Source organism: Pleuronectes platessa, chromosome 7, assembly GCF_947347685.1.
Source record: "Pleuronectes platessa chromosome 7, fPlePla1.1, whole genome shotgun sequence".
NCBI classification, from domain to species: domain Eukaryota; kingdom Metazoa; phylum Chordata; class Actinopteri; order Pleuronectiformes; family Pleuronectidae; genus Pleuronectes; species Pleuronectes platessa.
In genome coordinates this window covers 19,687,144-19,704,321 of record NC_070632.1, presented here as the reverse complement: position 1 = coordinate 19,704,321, position 17,178 = coordinate 19,687,144, and the positions used below count along the sequence as shown (strand labels likewise).

The following is a 17,178-nucleotide window of genomic DNA, read 5'->3' as shown; positions in this document are numbered from 1 at the left end:
AAGCATCGTAATCACACCGGCAGATAGAGGCAGTGCCACAGTCATTATGGATAGAACCAAATATATATATATATACAAAGCCCTACGCCAACTACAGGATAAAACCTATTACATAACCTTACAGCAACCAATGTACTAAAAAAACGCCAATATGATCGTCGAGAGCCTTGACATCCTGTATGCCTTTTAATTGAATAAATAAGTGAATGAGGTTTGTGACGACAAGACATATATTATGAACTTATTAATATCTTTTTGATACAATGGTGGGGTCAAAAGGGAAAATGGAAACAAATTGGGCAGAGGATTGTGATGTGAATGTGCATGTGTCACTAGGGTCAACATTTGATGCGAAAAATAAGGAAAACATTTTTTACATTTTTATTGAATAATAACTTTTCCACAGTGCTGGGTTACAGGAGGTTTCTTTTTTTTGGGAACAAAAGCGCAATAAAGTCCCAAGTCCACAAAATGTGAGGGAGGGGGGGGGAAGCTCCATTGCGGCTGGCTCACGAGGCTTTGATCGCCACCACATATGTCATCAAGGGGTATGGTTTGTCAGTGCATATTGGACCCCAAAGTAAGTGAAACCAGTTATGTTAAGGTGGTTATACTGTTACTCGTCGTGTTTGCTCATTAATAGTCAGGTCAATTTAACTGAGATAGAAAAAAATAGATGTTTAAGTGGGATAAACAGATGATGTTTAATAGTTTAAGTGATTGTACTTGGCTCGGTAGGTGAGGCTAATTATTTCAATGTTGCCCCAGTGACTCTGCTTTGGACAACACTCGAAAGTAATTTGGCGTGTGTACTTTAGTATTGAATTGTTAAGAGATTCACTTGTGGTCACACTGCATAACCCAACAAGTTGGTTCATCAGTTGTATTATTCACACAATCTTAAGCCTCTATAGAGACCAACAAAAATTGCCATTGCCGACTATATTTCAGGTCGCCAAGGCGGGAATGGGTTAAAGTTTTCAACTAGCAATAATCACGCCTCGGTTTGACCTCATAGGCTACGATACTGCCACTGCGAAGGGATAAAGAGGCTGATTTGCAGAGGGATGGTATAAAACATCTGCACAACCCTGTGCTAGGGTTTGTCAGTGCATATTGGACCCCAAAGTAAGTGAAACCAGTTATGTTGAGGTGGTTGAACTGTTACTCGTCGTGTTTGCTCACTAATAGTCAGGTCAATTTAACTGAGATAGAAAAAAATAGATGTTTAAGTGGGATAAACAGATGATGTTTAATACTTTAAGTGATTGTACTTAGTTCGGTAGGTGGGGCTAATTATTTCAATGTCGCCCCAGTGACTATGGTTTGGACAACATTCGAAAGTAATTTGGCGCGTGTACTTTAGTATTGAATTGTTAAGAGATTGGGTCACACAGCATAACCCAACAACTTGGTTCATCAGTTGTATTATTCACACAATCTTAAGCCTCTAGAGAGACCAACAAAAATTGCCATTGCCGACTATATTTCAGGTCGTCAAGGCGGGAATTGGTTAAAGTTTTCAACTAGCAATAATCACGCCTCGGTTTGACCTCATAGGCTACGATACTGCCACTGTGAAGGGATAAAGAGGCTGATTTGCAGAGGGATGGTATAAAACATCTGCACAACCCTGTGCTAGGGTTTGTCAGTGCATATTGGACCCCAAAGTAAGTGAAACCAGTTATGTTGAGGTGGTTATACTGTTACTCGTCGTGTTTACTCATTAATAGTCAGGTCAATTTAACTGAGACAGAAAAAAATTGATGTATAAGTGGGATAAACAGATGATGTTTAATATTTTAAGTGATTGTACTTAGTTCGGTAGGTGAGGCTAATTATTTCAATGTCGCCCCAGTGACTCTGCTTTGGACAAGAGCGGAAAGTAATTTGTCGTATGTACTTTAGTATGTAATTGTTAAGAGATTCACTTGTGGTCACACTGCATAACCCAACAAGTTGGTTCATCAGTTGTATTATTCACACAATCTTAAGCCTCTAGAGAGACCAACAAAAATTGCCATTGCCGACTATATTTCAGGTCGTCAAGGCGGGAATTGGTTAAAGTTTTCAACTAGCAATAATCACGCCTCGGATTCACCTCATAGGCTACGATACTGCCACTGCGAAGGGATAAAGAGGCTGATTTGCAGAGGGATGGTATAAAACATCTGCACAACCCTGTGCTAGGGTTTGTCAGTGCATATTGGACCCCAAAGTAAGTGAAACCAGTTATGTTGAGGTGGTTATACTGTTACTCGTCGTGTTTGCTCACTAATAGTCAGGTCAATTTAACTGAGATAGAAAAAAATAGATGTTTAAGTGGGATAAACAGATGATGTTTAATACTTTAAGTGATTGTACTTAGTTCGGTAGGTGGGGCTAATTATTTCAATGTCGCCCCAGTGACTCTGCTTTGGACAACAGCGGAAAGTAATTTGTCGTATGTACTTTAGTATGGAATTGTTAAGAGATTCACTTGTGGTCACACTGCATAACCCAACAAGTTGGTTCATCAGTTGTATTATTCACACAATCTTAAGCCTCTAGAGAGACCAACAAAAATTGCCATTGCCGACTATATTTCAGGTCGTCAAGGCGGGAATTGGTTAAAGTTTTCAACTAGCAATAATCACGCCTCGGTTTGACCTCATAGGCTACGATACTGCCACTGCGAAGGGATAAAGAGGCTGATTTGCAGAGGGATGGTATAAAACATCTGCACAACCCTTTGCTAGGGTTTGTCAGTGCATATTGGACCCCAAAGTAAGTGAAACCAGTTATGTTGAGGTGGTTATACTGTTACTCGTCGTGTTTGCTCATTAATAGTCAGGTCAATTTAACTGAGATAGAAAAAAATAGATGTTTAAGTGGGATAAACAGATGATGTTTAATATTTTAAGTGATTGTACTTAGTTCGGTAGGTGGGGCTAATTATTTCAATGTCGCCCCAGTGACTATGGTTTGGGCAACACTCGAAAGTAATTTGGCATGTGTACTTTAGTATTGAATTGTTAAGAGATTCTCTTGTGGTCACACTGCATAACCCAACAAGTTGGTTCATCAGTTGTATTATTCACACAATCTTAAGCCTCTATAGAGACCAACAAAAATTGCCATTGCCGACTGTATTTCAGGTCGTCAAGGCGGGAATTGGTTAAAGTTTTCAACTAGCAATAATCACGCCTCGGTTTGACCTCATAGGCTACGATACTGCCACTGCGAAGGGATAAAGAGGCTGATTTGCAGAGGGATGGTATAAAACATCTGCACAACCCTGTGCTAGGGTTTGTCAGTGCATATTGGACCCCAAAGTAAGTGAAACCAGTTATGTTGAGGTGGTTATACTGTTACTCGTCGTGTTTGCTCACTAATAGTCAGGTCAATTTAACTGAGATAGAAAAAAATAGATGTGTAAGTGGGATAAACAGATGATGTTTAATACTTTAAGTGATTGTACTTAGTTCGGTAGGTGGGGCTAATTATTTCAATGTCGCCCCAGTGACTCTGCTTTGGACAAGAGCGGAAAGTAATTTGTCGTATGTACTTTAGTATGTAATTGTTAAGAGATTCACTTGTGGTCACACTGCATAACCCAACAAGTTGGTTCATCAGTTGTATTATTCACACAATCTTAAGCCTCTAGAGAGACCAACAAAAATTGCCATTGCCGACTATATTTCAGGTCGTCAAGGCGGGAATTGGTTAAAGTTTTCAACTAGCAATAATCACGCCTCGGATTCACCTCATAGGCTACGATACTGCCACTGCGAAGGGATAAAGAGGCTGATTTGCAGAGGGATGGTATAAAACATCTGCACAACCCTGTGCTAGGGTTTGTCAGTGCATATTGGACCCCAAAGTAAGTGAAACCAGTTATGTTGAGGTGGTTATACTGTTACTCGTCGTGTTTGCTCACTAATAGTCAGGTCAATTTAACTGAGATAGAAAAAAATAGATGTTTAAGTGGGATAAACAGATGATGTTTAATACTTTAAGTGATTGTACTTAGTTCGGTAGGTGGGGCTAATTATTTCAATGTCGCCCCAGTGACTCTGCTTTGGACAACAGCGGAAAGTAATTTGTCGTATGTACTTTAGTATGGAATTGTTAAGAGATTCACTTGTGGTCACACTGCATAACCCAACAAGTTGGTTCATCAGTTGTATTATTCACACAATCTTAAGCCTCTAGAGAGACCAACAAAAATTGCCATTGCCGACTATATTTCAGGTCGTCAAGGCGGGAATTGGTTAAAGTTTTCAACTAGCAATAATCACGCCTCGGTTTGACCTCATAGGCTACGATACTGCCACTGCGAAGGGATAAAGAGGCTGATTTGCAGAGGGATGGTATAAAACATCTGCACAACCCTTTGCTAGGGTTTGTCAGTGCATATTGGACCCCAAAGTAAGTGAAACCAGTTATGTTGAGGTGGTTATACTGTTACTCGTCGTGTTTGCTCATTAATAGTCAGGTCAATTTAACTGAGATAGAAAAAAATAGATGTTTAAGTGGGATAAACAGATGATGTTTAATATTTTAAGTGATTGTACTTAGTTCGGTAGGTGGGGCTAATTATTTCAATGTCGCCCCAGTGACTATGGTTTGGGCAACACTCGAAAGTAATTTGGCATGTGTACTTTAGTATTGAATTGTTAAGAGATTCTCTTGTGGTCACACTGCATAACCCAACAAGTTGGTTCATCATTTGTATTATTCACACAATCTTAAGCCTCTATAGAGACCAACAAAAATTGCCATTGCCGACTATATTTCAGGTCGTCAAGGCGGGAATTGGTTAAAGTTTTCAACTAGCAATAATCACGCCTCGGTTTGACCTCATAGGCTACGATACTGCCACTGCGAAGGGATAAAGAGGCTGATTTGCAGAGGGATGGTATAAAACATCTGCACAACCCTGTGCTAGGGTTTGTCAGTGCATATTGGACCCCAAAGTAAGTGAAACCAGTTATGTTGAGGTGGTTGAACTGTTACTCGTCGTGTTTGCTCACTAATAGTCAGGTCAATTTAACTGAGATAGAAAAAAATAGATGTTTAAGTGGGATAAACAGATGATGTTTAATACTTTAAGTGATTGTACTTAGTTCGGTAGGTGGGGCTAATTATTTCAATGTCGCCCCAGTGACTCTGCTTTGGACAAGAGCGGAAAGTAATTTGTCGTATGTACTTTAGTATTGTATTGTTAAGAGATTCACTGGTGGTCACACAGCATAACCCAACAAGTTGGTTCATCAGTTGTATTATTCACACAATCTTAAGCCTCTAGAGAGACCAACAAAAATTGCCATTGCCGACTGTATTTCAGGTCGTCAAGGCGGGAATTGGTTAAAGTTTTCAACTAGCAATAATCACGCCTCGGTTTGACCTCATAGGCTACGATACTGCCACTGCGAAGGGATAAAGAGGCTGATTTGCAGAGGGATGGTATAAAACATCTGCACAACCCTGTGCTAGGGTTTGTCAGTGCATATTGGACCCCAAAGTAAGTGAAACCAGTTATGTTGAGGTGGTTATACTGTTACTCGTCGTGTTTGCTCATTAATAGTCAGGTCAATTTAACTGAGATAGAAAAAAATAGATGTTTAAGTGGGATAAACAGATGATGTTTAATATTTTAAGTGATTGTACTTAGTTCGGTAGGTGGGGCTAATTATTTCAATGTCGCCCCAGTGACTATGGTTTGGGCAACACTCGAAAGTAATTTGGCATGTGTACTTTAGTATTGAATTGTTAAGAGATTCTCTTGTGGTCATACTGCATAACCCAACAAGTTGGTTCATCAGTTGTATTATTCACACAATCTTAAGCCTCTATAGAGACCAACAAAAATTGCCATTGCCGACTATATTTCAGGTCGTCAAGGCGGGAATTGGTTAAAGTTTTCAACTAGCAATAATCACGCCTCGGTTTGACCTCATAGGCTACGATACTGCCACTGCGAAGGGATAAAGAGGCTGATTTGCAGAGGGATGGTATAAAACATCTGCACAACCCTGTGCTAGGGTTTGTCAGTGCATATTGGACCCCAAAGTAAGTGAAACCAGTTATGTTGAGGTGGTTATACTGTTACTCGTCGTGTTTGCTCACTAATAGTCAGGTCAATTTAACTGAGATAGGAAAAAATAGATGTTTAAGTGGGATAAACAGATGATGTTTAATACTTTAAGTGATTGTACTTAGTTCGGTAGGTGGGGCTAATTATTTCAATGTCGCCCCAGTGACTCTGCTTTGGACAACAGCGGAAAGTAATTTGTCGTATGTACTTTAGTATGGAATTGTTAAGAGATTCACTTGTGGTCACACTGCATAACCCAACAAGTTGGTTCATCAGTTGTATTATTCACACAATCTTAAGCCTCTAGAGAGACCAACAAAAATTGCCATTGCCGACTATATTTCAGGTCGTCAAGGCGGGAATTGGTTAAAGTTTTCAACTAGCAATAATCACGCCTCGGTTTGACCTCATAGGCTACGATACTGCCACTGCGAAGGGATAAAGAGGCTGATTTGCAGAGGGATGGTATAAAACATCTGCACAACCCTTTGCTAGGGTTTGTCAGTGCATATTGGACCCCAAAGTAAGTGAAACCAGTTATGTTGAGGTGGTTATACTGTTACTCGTCGTGTTTGCTCATTAATAGTCAGGTCAATTTAACTGAGATAGAAAAAAACAGATGTTTAAGTGGGATAAACAGATGATGTTTAATATTTTAAGTGATTGTACTTAGTTCGGTAGGTGGGGCTAATTATTTCAATGTCGACCCAGTGACTATGGTTTGGGCAACACTCGAAAGTAATTTGGCATGTGTACTTTAGTATTGAATTGTTAAGAGATTCTCTTGTGGTCACACTGCATAACCCAACAAGTTGGTTCATCAGTTGTATTATTCACAGAATCTTAAGCCTCTATAGAGACCAACAAAAATTGCCATTGCCGACTATATTTCAGGTCGTCAAGGCGGGAATTGGTTAAAGTTTTCAACTAGCAATAATCACGCCTCGGTTTGACCTCATAGGCTACGATACTGCCACTGCGAAGGGATAAAGAGGCTGATTTGCAGAGGGATGGTATAAAACATCTGCACAACCCTGTGCTAGGGTTTGTCAGTGCATATTGGACCCCAAAGTAAGTGAAACCAGTTATGTTGAGGTGGTTATACTGTTACTCGTCGTGTTTGCTCACTAATAGTCAGGTCAATTTAACTGAGATAGAAAAAAATAGATGTTTAAGTGGGATAAACAGATGATGTTTAATACTTTAAGTGATTGTACTTAGTTCGGTAGGTGGGGCTAATTATTTCAATGTCGCCCCAGTGACTCTGCTTTGGACAACAGCGGAAAGTAATTTGTCGTATGTACTTTAGTATTGTATTGTTAAGAGATTCGGTCACACAGCATAACCCAACAAGTTGGTTCATCAGTTGTATTATTCACACACTCTTAAGCCTCTATAGAGACCAACAAAAATTGCCATTGCCGACTATATTTCAGGTCGTCAAGGCGGGAATTGGTTAAAGTTTTCAACTAGCAATAATCACGCCTCGGTTTGACCTCATAGGCTACGATACTGCCACTGCGAAGGGATAAAGAGGCTGATTTGCAGAGGGATGGTATAAAACATCTGCACAACCCTGTGCTAGGGTTTGTCAGTGCATATTGGACCCCAAAGTAAGTGAAACCAGTTATGTTGAGGTGGTTATACTGTTACTCGTCGTGTTTGCTCACTAATAGTCAGGTCAATTTAACTGAGATAGAAAAAAATAGATGTTTAAGTGGGATAAACAGATGATGTTTAATACTTTAAGTGATTGTACTTAGTTCGGTAGGTGGGGCTAATTATTTCAATGTCGCCCCAGTGACTCTGCTTTGGACAACAGCGGAAAGTAATTTGTCGTATGTACTTTAGTATGTAATTGTTAAGAGATTCACTTGTGGTCATACTGCATAACCCAACAAGTTGGTTCATCAGTTGTATTATTCACACAATCTTAAGCCTCTATAGAGACCAACAAAAATTGCCATTGCCGACTATATTTCAGGTCGTCAAGGCGGGAATTGGTTAAAGTTTTCAACTAGCAATAATCACGCCTCGGTTTGACCTCATAGGCTACGATACTGCCACTGCGAAGGGATAAAGAGGCTGATTTGCAGAGGGATGGTATAAAACATCTGCACAACCCTGTGCTAGGGTTTGTCAGTGCATATTGGACCCCAAAGTAAGTGAAACCAGTTATGTTGAGGTGGTTATACTGTTACTCGTCGTGTTTGCTCACTAATAGTCAGGTCAATTTAACTGAGATAGGAAAAAATAGATGTTTAAGTGGGATAAACAGATGATGTTTAATACTTTAAGTGATTGTACTTAGTTCGGTAGGTGGGGCTAATTATTTCAATGTCGCCCCAGTGACTCTGCTTTGGACAACAGCGGAAAGTAATTTGTCGTATGTACTTTAGTATGGAATTGTTAAGAGATTCACTTGTGGTCACACTGCATAACCCAACAAGTTGGTTCATCAGTTGTATTATTCACACAATCTTAAGCCTCTAGAGAGACCAACAAAAATTGCCATTGCCGACTATATTTCAGGTCGTCAAGGCGGGAATTGGTTAAAGTTTTCAACTAGCAATAATCACGCCTCGGTTTGACCTCATAGGCTACGATACTGCCACTGCGAAGGGATAAAGAGGCTGATTTGCAGAGGGATGGTATAAAACATCTGCACAACCCTGTGCTAGGGTTTGTCAGTGCATATTGGACCCCAAAGTAAGTGAAACCAGTTATGTTGAGGTGGTTATACTCGTCGTGTTTGCTCACTAATAGTCAGGTCAATTTAACTGAGATAGGAAAAAATAGATGTTTAAGTGGGATAAACAGATGATGTTTAATACTTTAAGTGATTGTACTTAGTTCGGTAGGTGGGACTAATTATTTCAATGTCGCCCCAGTGACTCTGCTTTGGACAACAGCGGAAAGTAATTTGTCGTATGTACTTTAGTATTGTATTGTTAAGAGATTCGGTCACACAGCATAACCCAACAAGTTGGTTAATCAGTTGTATTATTCACACACTCTTAAGCCTCTAGAGAGACCAACAAAAATTGCCATTGCCGACTGTATTTCAGGTCGTCAAGGCGGGAATTGGTTAAAGTTTTCAACTAGCAATAATCACGCCTCGGTTTGACCTCATAGGCTACGATACTGCCACTGCGAAGGGATAAAGAGGCTGATTTGCAGAGGGATGGTATAAAACATCTGCACAACCCTTTGCTAGGGTTTGTCAGTGCATATTGGACCCCAAAGTAAGTGAAACCAGTTATGTTGAGGTGGTTATACTGTTACTCGTCGTGTTTGCTCACTAATAGTCAGGTCAATTTAACTGAGATAGGAAAAAATAGATGTTTAAGTGGGATAAACAGATGATGTTTAATACTTTAAGTGATTGTACTTAGTTCGGTAGGTGGGGCTAATTATTTCAATGTCGCCCCAGTGACTCTGCTTTGGACAACAGCGGAAAGTAATTTGTCGTATGTACTTTAGTATGGAATTGTTAAGAGATTCACTTGTGGTCACACTGCATAACCCAACAAGTTGGTTCATCAGTTGTATTATTCACACAATCTTAAGCCTCTAGAGAGACCAACAAAAATTGCCATTGCCGACTATATTTCAGGTCGTCAAGGCGGGAATTGGTTAAAGTTTTCAACTAGCAATAATCACGCCTCGGTTTGACCTCATAGGCTACGATACTGCCACTGCGAAGGGATAAAGAGGCTGATTTGCAGAGGGATGGTATAAAACATCTGCACAACCCTTTGCTAGGGTTTGTCAGTGCATATTGGACCCCAAAGTAAGTGAAACCAGTTATGTTGAGGTGGTTATACTGTTACTCGTCGTGTTTGCTCATTAATAGTCAGGTCAATTTAACTGAGATAGAAAAAAATAGATGTTTAAGTGGGATAAACAGATGATGTTTAATATTTTAAGTGATTGTACTTAGTTCGGTAGGTGGGGCTAATTATTTCAATGTCGCCCCAGTGACTATGGTTTGGGCAACACTCGAAAGTAATTTGGCATGTGTACTTTAGTATTGAATTGTTAAGAGATTCTCTTGTGGTCACACTGCATAACCCAACAAGTTGGTTCATCAGTTGTATTATTCACACAATCTTAAGCCTCTATAGAGACCAACAAAAATTGCCATTGCCGACTATATTTCAGGTCGTCAAGGCGGGAATTGGTTAAAGTTTTCAACTAGCAATAATCACGCCTCGGTTTGACCTCATAGGCTACGATACTGCCACTGCGAAGGGATAAAGAGGCTGATTTGCAGAGGGATGGTATAAAACATCTGCACAACCCTGTGCTAGGGTTTGTCAGTGCATATTGGACCCCAAAGTAAGTGAAACCAGTTATGTTGAGGTGGTTATACTGTTACTCGTCGTGTTTGCTCACTAATAGTCAGGTCAATTTAACTGAGATAGAAAAAAATAGATGTTTAAGTGGGATAAACAGATGATGTTTAATACTTTAAGTGATTGTACTTAGTTCGGTAGGTGGGGCTAATTATTTCAATGTCGCCCCAGTGACTCTGCTTTGGACAACAGCGGAAAGTAATTTGTCGTATGTACTTTAGTATTGTATTGTTAAGAGATTCGGTCACACAGCATAACCCAACAAGTTGGTTCATCAGTTGTATTATTCACACACTCTTAAGCCTCTATAGAGACCAACAAAAATTGCCATTGCCGACTATATTTCAGGTCGTCAAGGCGGGAATTGGTTAAAGTTTTCAACTAGCAATAATCACGCCTCGGTTTGACCTCATAGGCTACGATACTGCCACTGCGAAGGGATAAAGAGGCTGATTTGCAGAGGGATGGTATAAAACATCTGCACAACCCTGTGCTAGGGTTTGTCAGTGCATATTGGACCCCAAAGTAAGTGAAACCAGTTATGTTGAGGTGGTTATACTGTTACTCGTCGTGTTTGCTCACTAATAGTCAGGTCAATTTAACTGAGATAGAAAAAAATAGATGTTTAAGTGGGATAAACAGATGATGTTTAATACTTTAAGTGATTGTACTTAGTTCGGTAGGTGGGGCTAATTATTTCAATGTCGCCCCAGTGACTCTGCTTTGGACAACAGCGGAAAGTAATTTGTCGTATGTACTTTAGTATGTAATTGTTAAGAGATTCACTTGTGGTCATACTGCATAACCCAACAAGTTGGTTCATCAGTTGTATTATTCACACAATCTTAAGCCTCTATAGAGACCAACAAAAATTGCCATTGCCGACTATATTTCAGGTCGTCAAGGCGGGAATTGGTTAAAGTTTTCAACTAGCAATAATCACGCCTCGGTTTGACCTCATAGGCTACGATACTGCCACTGCGAAGGGATAAAGAGGCTGATTTGCAGAGGGATGGTATAAAACATCTGCACAACCCTGTGCTAGGGTTTGTCAGTGCATATTGGACCCCAAAGTAAGTGAAACCAGTTATGTTGAGGTGGTTATACTGTTACTCGTCGTGTTTGCTCACTAATAGTCAGGTCAATTTAACTGAGATAGGAAAAAATAGATGTTTAAGTGGGATAAACAGATGATGTTTAATACTTTAAGTGATTGTACTTAGTTCGGTAGGTGGGGCTAATTATTTCAATGTCGCCCCAGTGACTCTGCTTTGGACAACAGCGGAAAGTAATTTGTCGTATGTACTTTAGTATGGAATTGTTAAGAGATTCACTTGTGGTCACACTGCATAACCCAACAAGTTGGTTCATCAGTTGTATTATTCACACAATCTTAAGCCTCTAGAGAGACCAACAAAAATTGCCATTGCCGACTATATTTCAGGTCGTCAAGGCGGGAATTGGTTAAAGTTTTCAACTAGCAATAATCACGCCTCGGTTTGACCTCATAGGCTACGATACTGCCACTGCGAAGGGATAAAGAGGCTGATTTGCAGAGGGATGGTATAAAACATCTGCACAACCCTGTGCTAGGGTTTGTCAGTGCATATTGGACCCCAAAGTAAGTGAAACCAGTTATGTTGAGGTGGTTATACTCGTCGTGTTTGCTCACTAATAGTCAGGTCAATTTAACTGAGATAGGAAAAAATAGATGTTTAAGTGGGATAAACAGATGATGTTTAATACTTTAAGTGATTGTACTTAGTTCGGTAGGTGGGACTAATTATTTCAATGTCGCCCCAGTGACTCTGCTTTGGACAACAGCGGAAAGTAATTTGTCGTATGTACTTTAGTATTGTATTGTTAAGAGATTCGGTCACACAGCATAACCCAACAAGTTGGTTAATCAGTTGTATTATTCACACACTCTTAAGCCTCTAGAGAGACCAACAAAAATTGCCATTGCCGACTGTATTTCAGGTCGTCAAGGCGGGAATTGGTTAAAGTTTTCAACTAGCAATAATCACGCCTCGGTTTGACCTCATAGGCTACGATACTGCCACTGCGAAGGGATAAAGAGGCTGATTTGCAGAGGGATGGTATAAAACATCTGCACAACCCTTTGCTAGGGTTTGTCAGTGCATATTGGACCCCAAAGTAAGTGAAACCAGTTATGTTGAGGTGGTTATACTGTTACTCGTCGTGTTTGCTCACTAATAGTCAGGTCAATTTAACTGAGATAGGAAAAAATAGATGTTTAAGTGGGATAAACAGATGATGTTTAATACTTTAAGTGATTGTACTTAGTTCGGTAGGTGGGGCTAATTATTTCAATGTCGCCCCAGTGACTCTGCTTTGGACAACAGCGGAAAGTAATTTGTCGTATGTACTTTAGTATGGAATTGTTAAGAGATTCACTTGTGGTCACACTGCATAACCCAACAAGTTGGTTCATCAGTTGTATTATTCACACAATCTTAAGCCTCTAGAGAGACCAACAAAAATTGCCATTGCCGACTATATTTCAGGTCGTCAAGGCGGGAATTGGTTAAAGTTTTCAACTAGCAATAATCACGCCTCGGTTTGACCTCATAGGCTACGATACTGCCACTGCGAAGGGATAAAGAGGCTGATTTGCAGAGGGATGGTATAAAACATCTGCACAACCCTGTGCTAGGGTTTGTCAGTGCATATTGGACCCCAAAGTAAGTGAAACCAGTTATGTTGAGGTGGTTATACTCGTCGTGTTTGCTCACTAATAGTCAGGTCAATTTAACTGAGATAGGAAAAAATAGATGTTTAAGTGGGATAAACAGATGATGTTTAATACTTTAAGTGATTGTACTTAGTTCGGTAGGTGGGACTAATTATTTCAATGTCGCCCCAGTGACTCTGCTTTGGACAACAGCGGAAAGTAATTTGTCGTATGTACTTTAGTATTGTATTGTTAAGAGATTCGGTCACACAGCATAACCCAACAAGTTGGTTAATCAGTTGTATTATTCACACACTCTTAAGCCTCTAGAGAGACCAACAAAAATTGCCATTGCCGACTGTATTTCAGGTCGTCAAGGCGGGAATTGGTTAAAGTTTTCAACTAGCAATAATCACGCCTCGGTTTGACCTCATAGGCTACGATACTGCCACTGCGAAGGGATAAAGAGGCTGATTTGCAGAGGGATGGTATAAAACATCTGCACAACCCTTTGCTAGGGTTTGTCAGTGCATATTGGACCCCAAAGTAAGTGAAACCAGTTATGTTGAGGTGGTTATACTGTTACTCGTCGTGTTTGCTCACTAATAGTCAGGTCAATTTAACTGAGATAGGAAAAAATAGATGTTTAAGTGGGATAAACAGATGATGTTTAATACTTTAAGTGATTGTACTTAGTTCGGTAGGTGGGGCTAATTATTTCAATGTCGCCCCAGTGACTCTGCTTTGGACAACAGCGGAAAGTAATTTGTCGTATGTACTTTAGTATGTAATTGTTAAGAGATTCACTTGTGGTCACACTGCATAACCCAACAAGTTGGTTCATCAGTTGTATTATTCACACAATCTTAAGCCTCTAGAGAGACCAACAAAAATTGCCATTGCCGACTATATTTCAGGTCGTCAAGACGGGAATTGGTTAAAGTTTTCAACTAGCAATAATCACGCCTCGGTTTGACCTCATAGGCTACGATACTGCCACTGCGAAGGGATAAAGAGGCTGATTTGCAGAGGGATGGTATAAAACATCTGCACAACCCTGTGCTAGGGTTTGTCAGTGCATATTGGACCCCAAAGTAAGTGAAACCAGTTATGTTGAGGTGGTTGAACTGTTACTCGTCGTGTTTGCTCACTAATAGTCAGGTCAATTTAACTTAGATAGAAAAAAATAGATGTTTAAGTGGGATAAACAGATGATGTTTAATACTTTAAGTGATTGTACTTAGTTCGGTAGGTGGGGCTAATTATTTCAATGTCGCCCCAGTGACTCTGCTTTGGACAAGAGCGGAAAGTAATTTGTCGTATGTACTTTAGTATTGTATTGTTAAGAGATTCACTGGTGGTCACACAGCATAACCCAACAAGTTGGTTCATCAGTTGTATTATTCACACAATCTTAAGCCTCTAGAGAGACCAACAAAAATTGCCATTGCCGACTATATTTCAGGTCGTCAAGGCAGGAATTGGTTAAAGTTTTCAACTAGCAATAATCACGCCTCGGTTTGACCTCATAGGCTACGATACTGCCACTGCGAAGGGATAAAGAGGCTGATTTGCAGAGGGATGGTATAAAACATCTGCACAACCCTGTGCTAGGGTTTGTCAGTGCATATTGGACCCCAAAGTAAGTGAAACCAGTTATGTTGAGGTGGTTGAACTGTTACTCGTCGTGTTTGCTCACTAATAGTCAGGTCAATTTAACTTAGATAGAAAAAAATAGATGTTTAAGTGGGATAAACAGATGATGTTTAATACTTTAAGTGATTGTACTTAGTTCGGTAGGTGGGGCTAATTATTTCAATGTCGCCCCAGTGACTCTGCTTTGGACAAGAGCGGAAAGTAATTTGTCGTATGTACTTTAGTATTGTATTGTTAAGAGATTCACTGGTGGTCACACAGCATAACCCAACAAGTTGGTTCATCAGTTGTATTATTCACACAATCTTAAGCCTCTAGAGAGACCAACAAAAATTGCCATTGCCGACTGTATTTCAGGTCGTCAAGGCGGGAATTGGTTAAAGTTTTCAACTAGCAATAATCACGCCTCGGTTTGACCTCATAGGCTACGATACTGCCACTGCGAAGGGATAAAGAGGCTGATTTGCAGAGGGATGGTATAAAACATCTGCACAACCCTTTGCTAGGGTTTGTCAGTGCATATTGGACCCCAAAGTAAGTGAAACCAGTTATGTTGAGGTGGTTATACTGTTACTCGTCGTGTTTGCTCACTAATAGTCAGGTCAATTTAACTGAGATAGGAAAAAATAGATGTTTAAGTGGGATAAACAGATGATGTTTAATACTTTAAGTGATTGTACTTAGTTCGGTAGGTGGGGCTAATTATTTCAATGTCGCCCCAGTGACTCTGCTTTGGACAACAGCGGAAAGTAATTTGTCGTATGTACTTTAGTATTGTATTGTTAAGAGATCCGGTCACACAGCATAACCCAACAAGTTGGTTCATCAGTTGTATTATTCACACACTCTTAAGCCTCTATAGAGACCAACAAAAATTGCCATTGCCGACTATATTTCAGGTCGTCAAGGCGGGAATTGGTTAAAGTTTTCAACTAGCAATAATCACGCCTCGGTTTGACCTCATAGGCTACGATACTGCCACTGCGAAGGGATAAAGAGGCTGATTTGCAGAGGGATGGTATAAAACATCTGCACAACCCTGTGCTAGGGTTTGTCAGTGCATATTGGACCCCAAAGTAAGTGAAACCAGTTATGTTGAGGTGGTTATACTGTTACTCGTCGTGTTTGCTCACTAATAGTCAGGTCAATTTAACTGAGATAGAAAAAAATAGATGTTTAAGTGGGATAAACAGATGATGTTTAATACTTTAAGTGATTGTACTTAGTTCGGTAGGTGGGGCTAATTATTTCAATGTCGCCCCAGTGACTCTGCTTTGGACAACAGCGGAAAGTAATTTGTCGTATGTACTTTAGTATGTAATTGTTAAGAGATTCACTTGTGGTCACACTGCATAACCCAACAAGTTGGTTCATCAGTTGTATTATTCACACAATCTTAAGCCTCTAGAGAGACCAACAAAAATTGCCATTGCCGACTATATTTCAGGTCGTCAAGACGGGAATTGGTTAAAGTTTTCAACTAGCAATAATCACGCCTCGGTTTGACCTCATAGGCTACGATACTGCCACTGCGAAGGGATAAAGAGGCTGATTTGCAGAGGGATGGTATAAAACATCTGCACAACCCTGTGCTAGGGTTTGTCAGTGCATATTGGACCCCAAAGTAAGTGAAACCAGTTATGTTGAGGTGGTTGAACTGTTACTCGTCGTGTTTGCTCACTAATAGTCAGGTCAATTTAACTTAGATAGAAAAAAATAGATGTTTAAGTGGGATAAACAGATGATGTTTAATACTTTAAGTGATTGTACTTAGTTCGGTAGGTGGGGCTAATTATTTCAATGTCGCCCCAGTGACTCTGCTTTGGACAAGAGCGGAAAGTAATTTGTCGTATGTACTTTAGTATTGTATTGTTAAGAGATTCACTGGTGGTCACACAGCATAACCCAACAAGTTGGTTCATCAGTTGTATTATTCACACAATCTTAAGCCTCTAGAGAGACCAACAAAAATTGCCATTGCCGACTATATTTCAGGTCGTCAAGGCAGGAATTGGTTAAAGTTTTCAACTAGCAATAATCACGCCTCGGTTTGACCTCATAGGCTACGATACTGCCACTGCGAAGGGATAAAGAGGCTGATTTGCAGAGGGATGGTATAAAACATCTGCACAACCCTGTGCTAGGGTTTGTCAGTGCATATTGGACCCCAAAGTAAGTGAAACCAGTTATGTTGAGGTGGTTGAACTGTTACTCGTCGTGTTTGCTCACTAATAGTCAGGTCAATTTAACTTAGATAGAAAAAAATAGATGTTTAAGTGGGATAAACAGATGATGTTTAATACTTTAAGTGATTGTACTTAGTTCGGTAGGTGGGGCTAATTATTTCAATGTCGCCCCAGTGACTCTGCTTTGGACAAGAGCGGAAAGTA

The 17,178-nt window shown here is 40.1% G+C and overlaps 30 non-coding genes across 30 annotated transcripts; all 30 read right to left on the bottom strand.

The window, feature by feature from the left end:
• Positions 1 to 905: 905 nt before the first annotated feature.
• On the bottom strand, positions 906 to 1,045 carry LOC128445306 (U4 spliceosomal RNA). The gene has a single exon (XR_008339390.1). It is a non-coding gene; the product is annotated as a U4 spliceosomal RNA (small nuclear RNA).
• A 402-nt stretch (positions 1,046 to 1,447) lies between these two features.
• Positions 1,448 to 1,587, bottom strand: LOC128445309 (U4 spliceosomal RNA). Its single transcript, XR_008339393.1, has one exon. It is a non-coding gene; the product is annotated as a U4 spliceosomal RNA (small nuclear RNA).
• Positions 1,588 to 1,995: 408 nt separating this feature from the next.
• On the bottom strand, positions 1,996 to 2,135 carry LOC128445278 (U4 spliceosomal RNA). Its single transcript, XR_008339362.1, has one exon. It is a non-coding gene; the product is annotated as a U4 spliceosomal RNA (small nuclear RNA).
• A 408-nt stretch (positions 2,136 to 2,543) lies between these two features.
• On the bottom strand, positions 2,544 to 2,683 carry LOC128445245 (U4 spliceosomal RNA). Its single transcript, XR_008339330.1, has one exon. It is a non-coding gene; the product is annotated as a U4 spliceosomal RNA (small nuclear RNA).
• Positions 2,684 to 3,091: 408 nt separating this feature from the next.
• LOC128445246 (U4 spliceosomal RNA) lies at positions 3,092 to 3,231 on the bottom strand. The gene has a single exon (XR_008339331.1). It is a non-coding gene; the product is annotated as a U4 spliceosomal RNA (small nuclear RNA).
• A 408-nt stretch (positions 3,232 to 3,639) lies between these two features.
• LOC128445277 (U4 spliceosomal RNA) lies at positions 3,640 to 3,779 on the bottom strand. The gene has a single exon (XR_008339361.1). It is a non-coding gene; the product is annotated as a U4 spliceosomal RNA (small nuclear RNA).
• Positions 3,780 to 4,187: 408 nt separating this feature from the next.
• On the bottom strand, positions 4,188 to 4,327 carry LOC128445244 (U4 spliceosomal RNA). The gene has a single exon (XR_008339329.1). It is a non-coding gene; the product is annotated as a U4 spliceosomal RNA (small nuclear RNA).
• A 408-nt stretch (positions 4,328 to 4,735) lies between these two features.
• LOC128445194 (U4 spliceosomal RNA) lies at positions 4,736 to 4,875 on the bottom strand. The gene has a single exon (XR_008339282.1). It is a non-coding gene; the product is annotated as a U4 spliceosomal RNA (small nuclear RNA).
• A 408-nt stretch (positions 4,876 to 5,283) lies between these two features.
• Positions 5,284 to 5,423, bottom strand: LOC128445274 (U4 spliceosomal RNA). The gene has a single exon (XR_008339358.1). It is a non-coding gene; the product is annotated as a U4 spliceosomal RNA (small nuclear RNA).
• Positions 5,424 to 5,831: 408 nt separating this feature from the next.
• On the bottom strand, positions 5,832 to 5,971 carry LOC128445193 (U4 spliceosomal RNA). Its single transcript, XR_008339281.1, has one exon. It is a non-coding gene; the product is annotated as a U4 spliceosomal RNA (small nuclear RNA).
• Positions 5,972 to 6,379: 408 nt separating this feature from the next.
• On the bottom strand, positions 6,380 to 6,519 carry LOC128445243 (U4 spliceosomal RNA). The gene has a single exon (XR_008339328.1). It is a non-coding gene; the product is annotated as a U4 spliceosomal RNA (small nuclear RNA).
• Positions 6,520 to 6,927: 408 nt separating this feature from the next.
• Positions 6,928 to 7,067, bottom strand: LOC128445190 (U4 spliceosomal RNA). The gene has a single exon (XR_008339279.1). It is a non-coding gene; the product is annotated as a U4 spliceosomal RNA (small nuclear RNA).
• A 402-nt stretch (positions 7,068 to 7,469) lies between these two features.
• On the bottom strand, positions 7,470 to 7,609 carry LOC128445189 (U4 spliceosomal RNA). The gene has a single exon (XR_008339278.1). It is a non-coding gene; the product is annotated as a U4 spliceosomal RNA (small nuclear RNA).
• A 408-nt stretch (positions 7,610 to 8,017) lies between these two features.
• On the bottom strand, positions 8,018 to 8,157 carry LOC128445188 (U4 spliceosomal RNA). The gene has a single exon (XR_008339277.1). It is a non-coding gene; the product is annotated as a U4 spliceosomal RNA (small nuclear RNA).
• A 408-nt stretch (positions 8,158 to 8,565) lies between these two features.
• LOC128445242 (U4 spliceosomal RNA) lies at positions 8,566 to 8,705 on the bottom strand. Its single transcript, XR_008339327.1, has one exon. It is a non-coding gene; the product is annotated as a U4 spliceosomal RNA (small nuclear RNA).
• A 396-nt stretch (positions 8,706 to 9,101) lies between these two features.
• LOC128445272 (U4 spliceosomal RNA) lies at positions 9,102 to 9,241 on the bottom strand. The gene has a single exon (XR_008339356.1). It is a non-coding gene; the product is annotated as a U4 spliceosomal RNA (small nuclear RNA).
• Positions 9,242 to 9,649: 408 nt separating this feature from the next.
• On the bottom strand, positions 9,650 to 9,789 carry LOC128445241 (U4 spliceosomal RNA). Its single transcript, XR_008339326.1, has one exon. It is a non-coding gene; the product is annotated as a U4 spliceosomal RNA (small nuclear RNA).
• A 408-nt stretch (positions 9,790 to 10,197) lies between these two features.
• On the bottom strand, positions 10,198 to 10,337 carry LOC128445187 (U4 spliceosomal RNA). Its single transcript, XR_008339276.1, has one exon. It is a non-coding gene; the product is annotated as a U4 spliceosomal RNA (small nuclear RNA).
• A 402-nt stretch (positions 10,338 to 10,739) lies between these two features.
• On the bottom strand, positions 10,740 to 10,879 carry LOC128445186 (U4 spliceosomal RNA). Its single transcript, XR_008339275.1, has one exon. It is a non-coding gene; the product is annotated as a U4 spliceosomal RNA (small nuclear RNA).
• A 408-nt stretch (positions 10,880 to 11,287) lies between these two features.
• Positions 11,288 to 11,427, bottom strand: LOC128445185 (U4 spliceosomal RNA). The gene has a single exon (XR_008339274.1). It is a non-coding gene; the product is annotated as a U4 spliceosomal RNA (small nuclear RNA).
• Positions 11,428 to 11,835: 408 nt separating this feature from the next.
• LOC128445239 (U4 spliceosomal RNA) lies at positions 11,836 to 11,975 on the bottom strand. The gene has a single exon (XR_008339325.1). It is a non-coding gene; the product is annotated as a U4 spliceosomal RNA (small nuclear RNA).
• Positions 11,976 to 12,371: 396 nt separating this feature from the next.
• On the bottom strand, positions 12,372 to 12,511 carry LOC128445271 (U4 spliceosomal RNA). Its single transcript, XR_008339355.1, has one exon. It is a non-coding gene; the product is annotated as a U4 spliceosomal RNA (small nuclear RNA).
• A 408-nt stretch (positions 12,512 to 12,919) lies between these two features.
• LOC128445237 (U4 spliceosomal RNA) lies at positions 12,920 to 13,059 on the bottom strand. The gene has a single exon (XR_008339323.1). It is a non-coding gene; the product is annotated as a U4 spliceosomal RNA (small nuclear RNA).
• Positions 13,060 to 13,455: 396 nt separating this feature from the next.
• LOC128445270 (U4 spliceosomal RNA) lies at positions 13,456 to 13,595 on the bottom strand. Its single transcript, XR_008339354.1, has one exon. It is a non-coding gene; the product is annotated as a U4 spliceosomal RNA (small nuclear RNA).
• A 408-nt stretch (positions 13,596 to 14,003) lies between these two features.
• On the bottom strand, positions 14,004 to 14,143 carry LOC128445293 (U4 spliceosomal RNA). The gene has a single exon (XR_008339377.1). It is a non-coding gene; the product is annotated as a U4 spliceosomal RNA (small nuclear RNA).
• A 408-nt stretch (positions 14,144 to 14,551) lies between these two features.
• Positions 14,552 to 14,691, bottom strand: LOC128445305 (U4 spliceosomal RNA). Its single transcript, XR_008339389.1, has one exon. It is a non-coding gene; the product is annotated as a U4 spliceosomal RNA (small nuclear RNA).
• A 408-nt stretch (positions 14,692 to 15,099) lies between these two features.
• LOC128445269 (U4 spliceosomal RNA) lies at positions 15,100 to 15,239 on the bottom strand. The gene has a single exon (XR_008339353.1). It is a non-coding gene; the product is annotated as a U4 spliceosomal RNA (small nuclear RNA).
• Positions 15,240 to 15,641: 402 nt separating this feature from the next.
• LOC128445184 (U4 spliceosomal RNA) lies at positions 15,642 to 15,781 on the bottom strand. The gene has a single exon (XR_008339273.1). It is a non-coding gene; the product is annotated as a U4 spliceosomal RNA (small nuclear RNA).
• A 408-nt stretch (positions 15,782 to 16,189) lies between these two features.
• Positions 16,190 to 16,329, bottom strand: LOC128445292 (U4 spliceosomal RNA). The gene has a single exon (XR_008339376.1). It is a non-coding gene; the product is annotated as a U4 spliceosomal RNA (small nuclear RNA).
• A 408-nt stretch (positions 16,330 to 16,737) lies between these two features.
• Positions 16,738 to 16,877, bottom strand: LOC128445304 (U4 spliceosomal RNA). Its single transcript, XR_008339388.1, has one exon. It is a non-coding gene; the product is annotated as a U4 spliceosomal RNA (small nuclear RNA).
• Between the last annotated feature and the right edge of the window lie 301 nt (positions 16,878 to 17,178).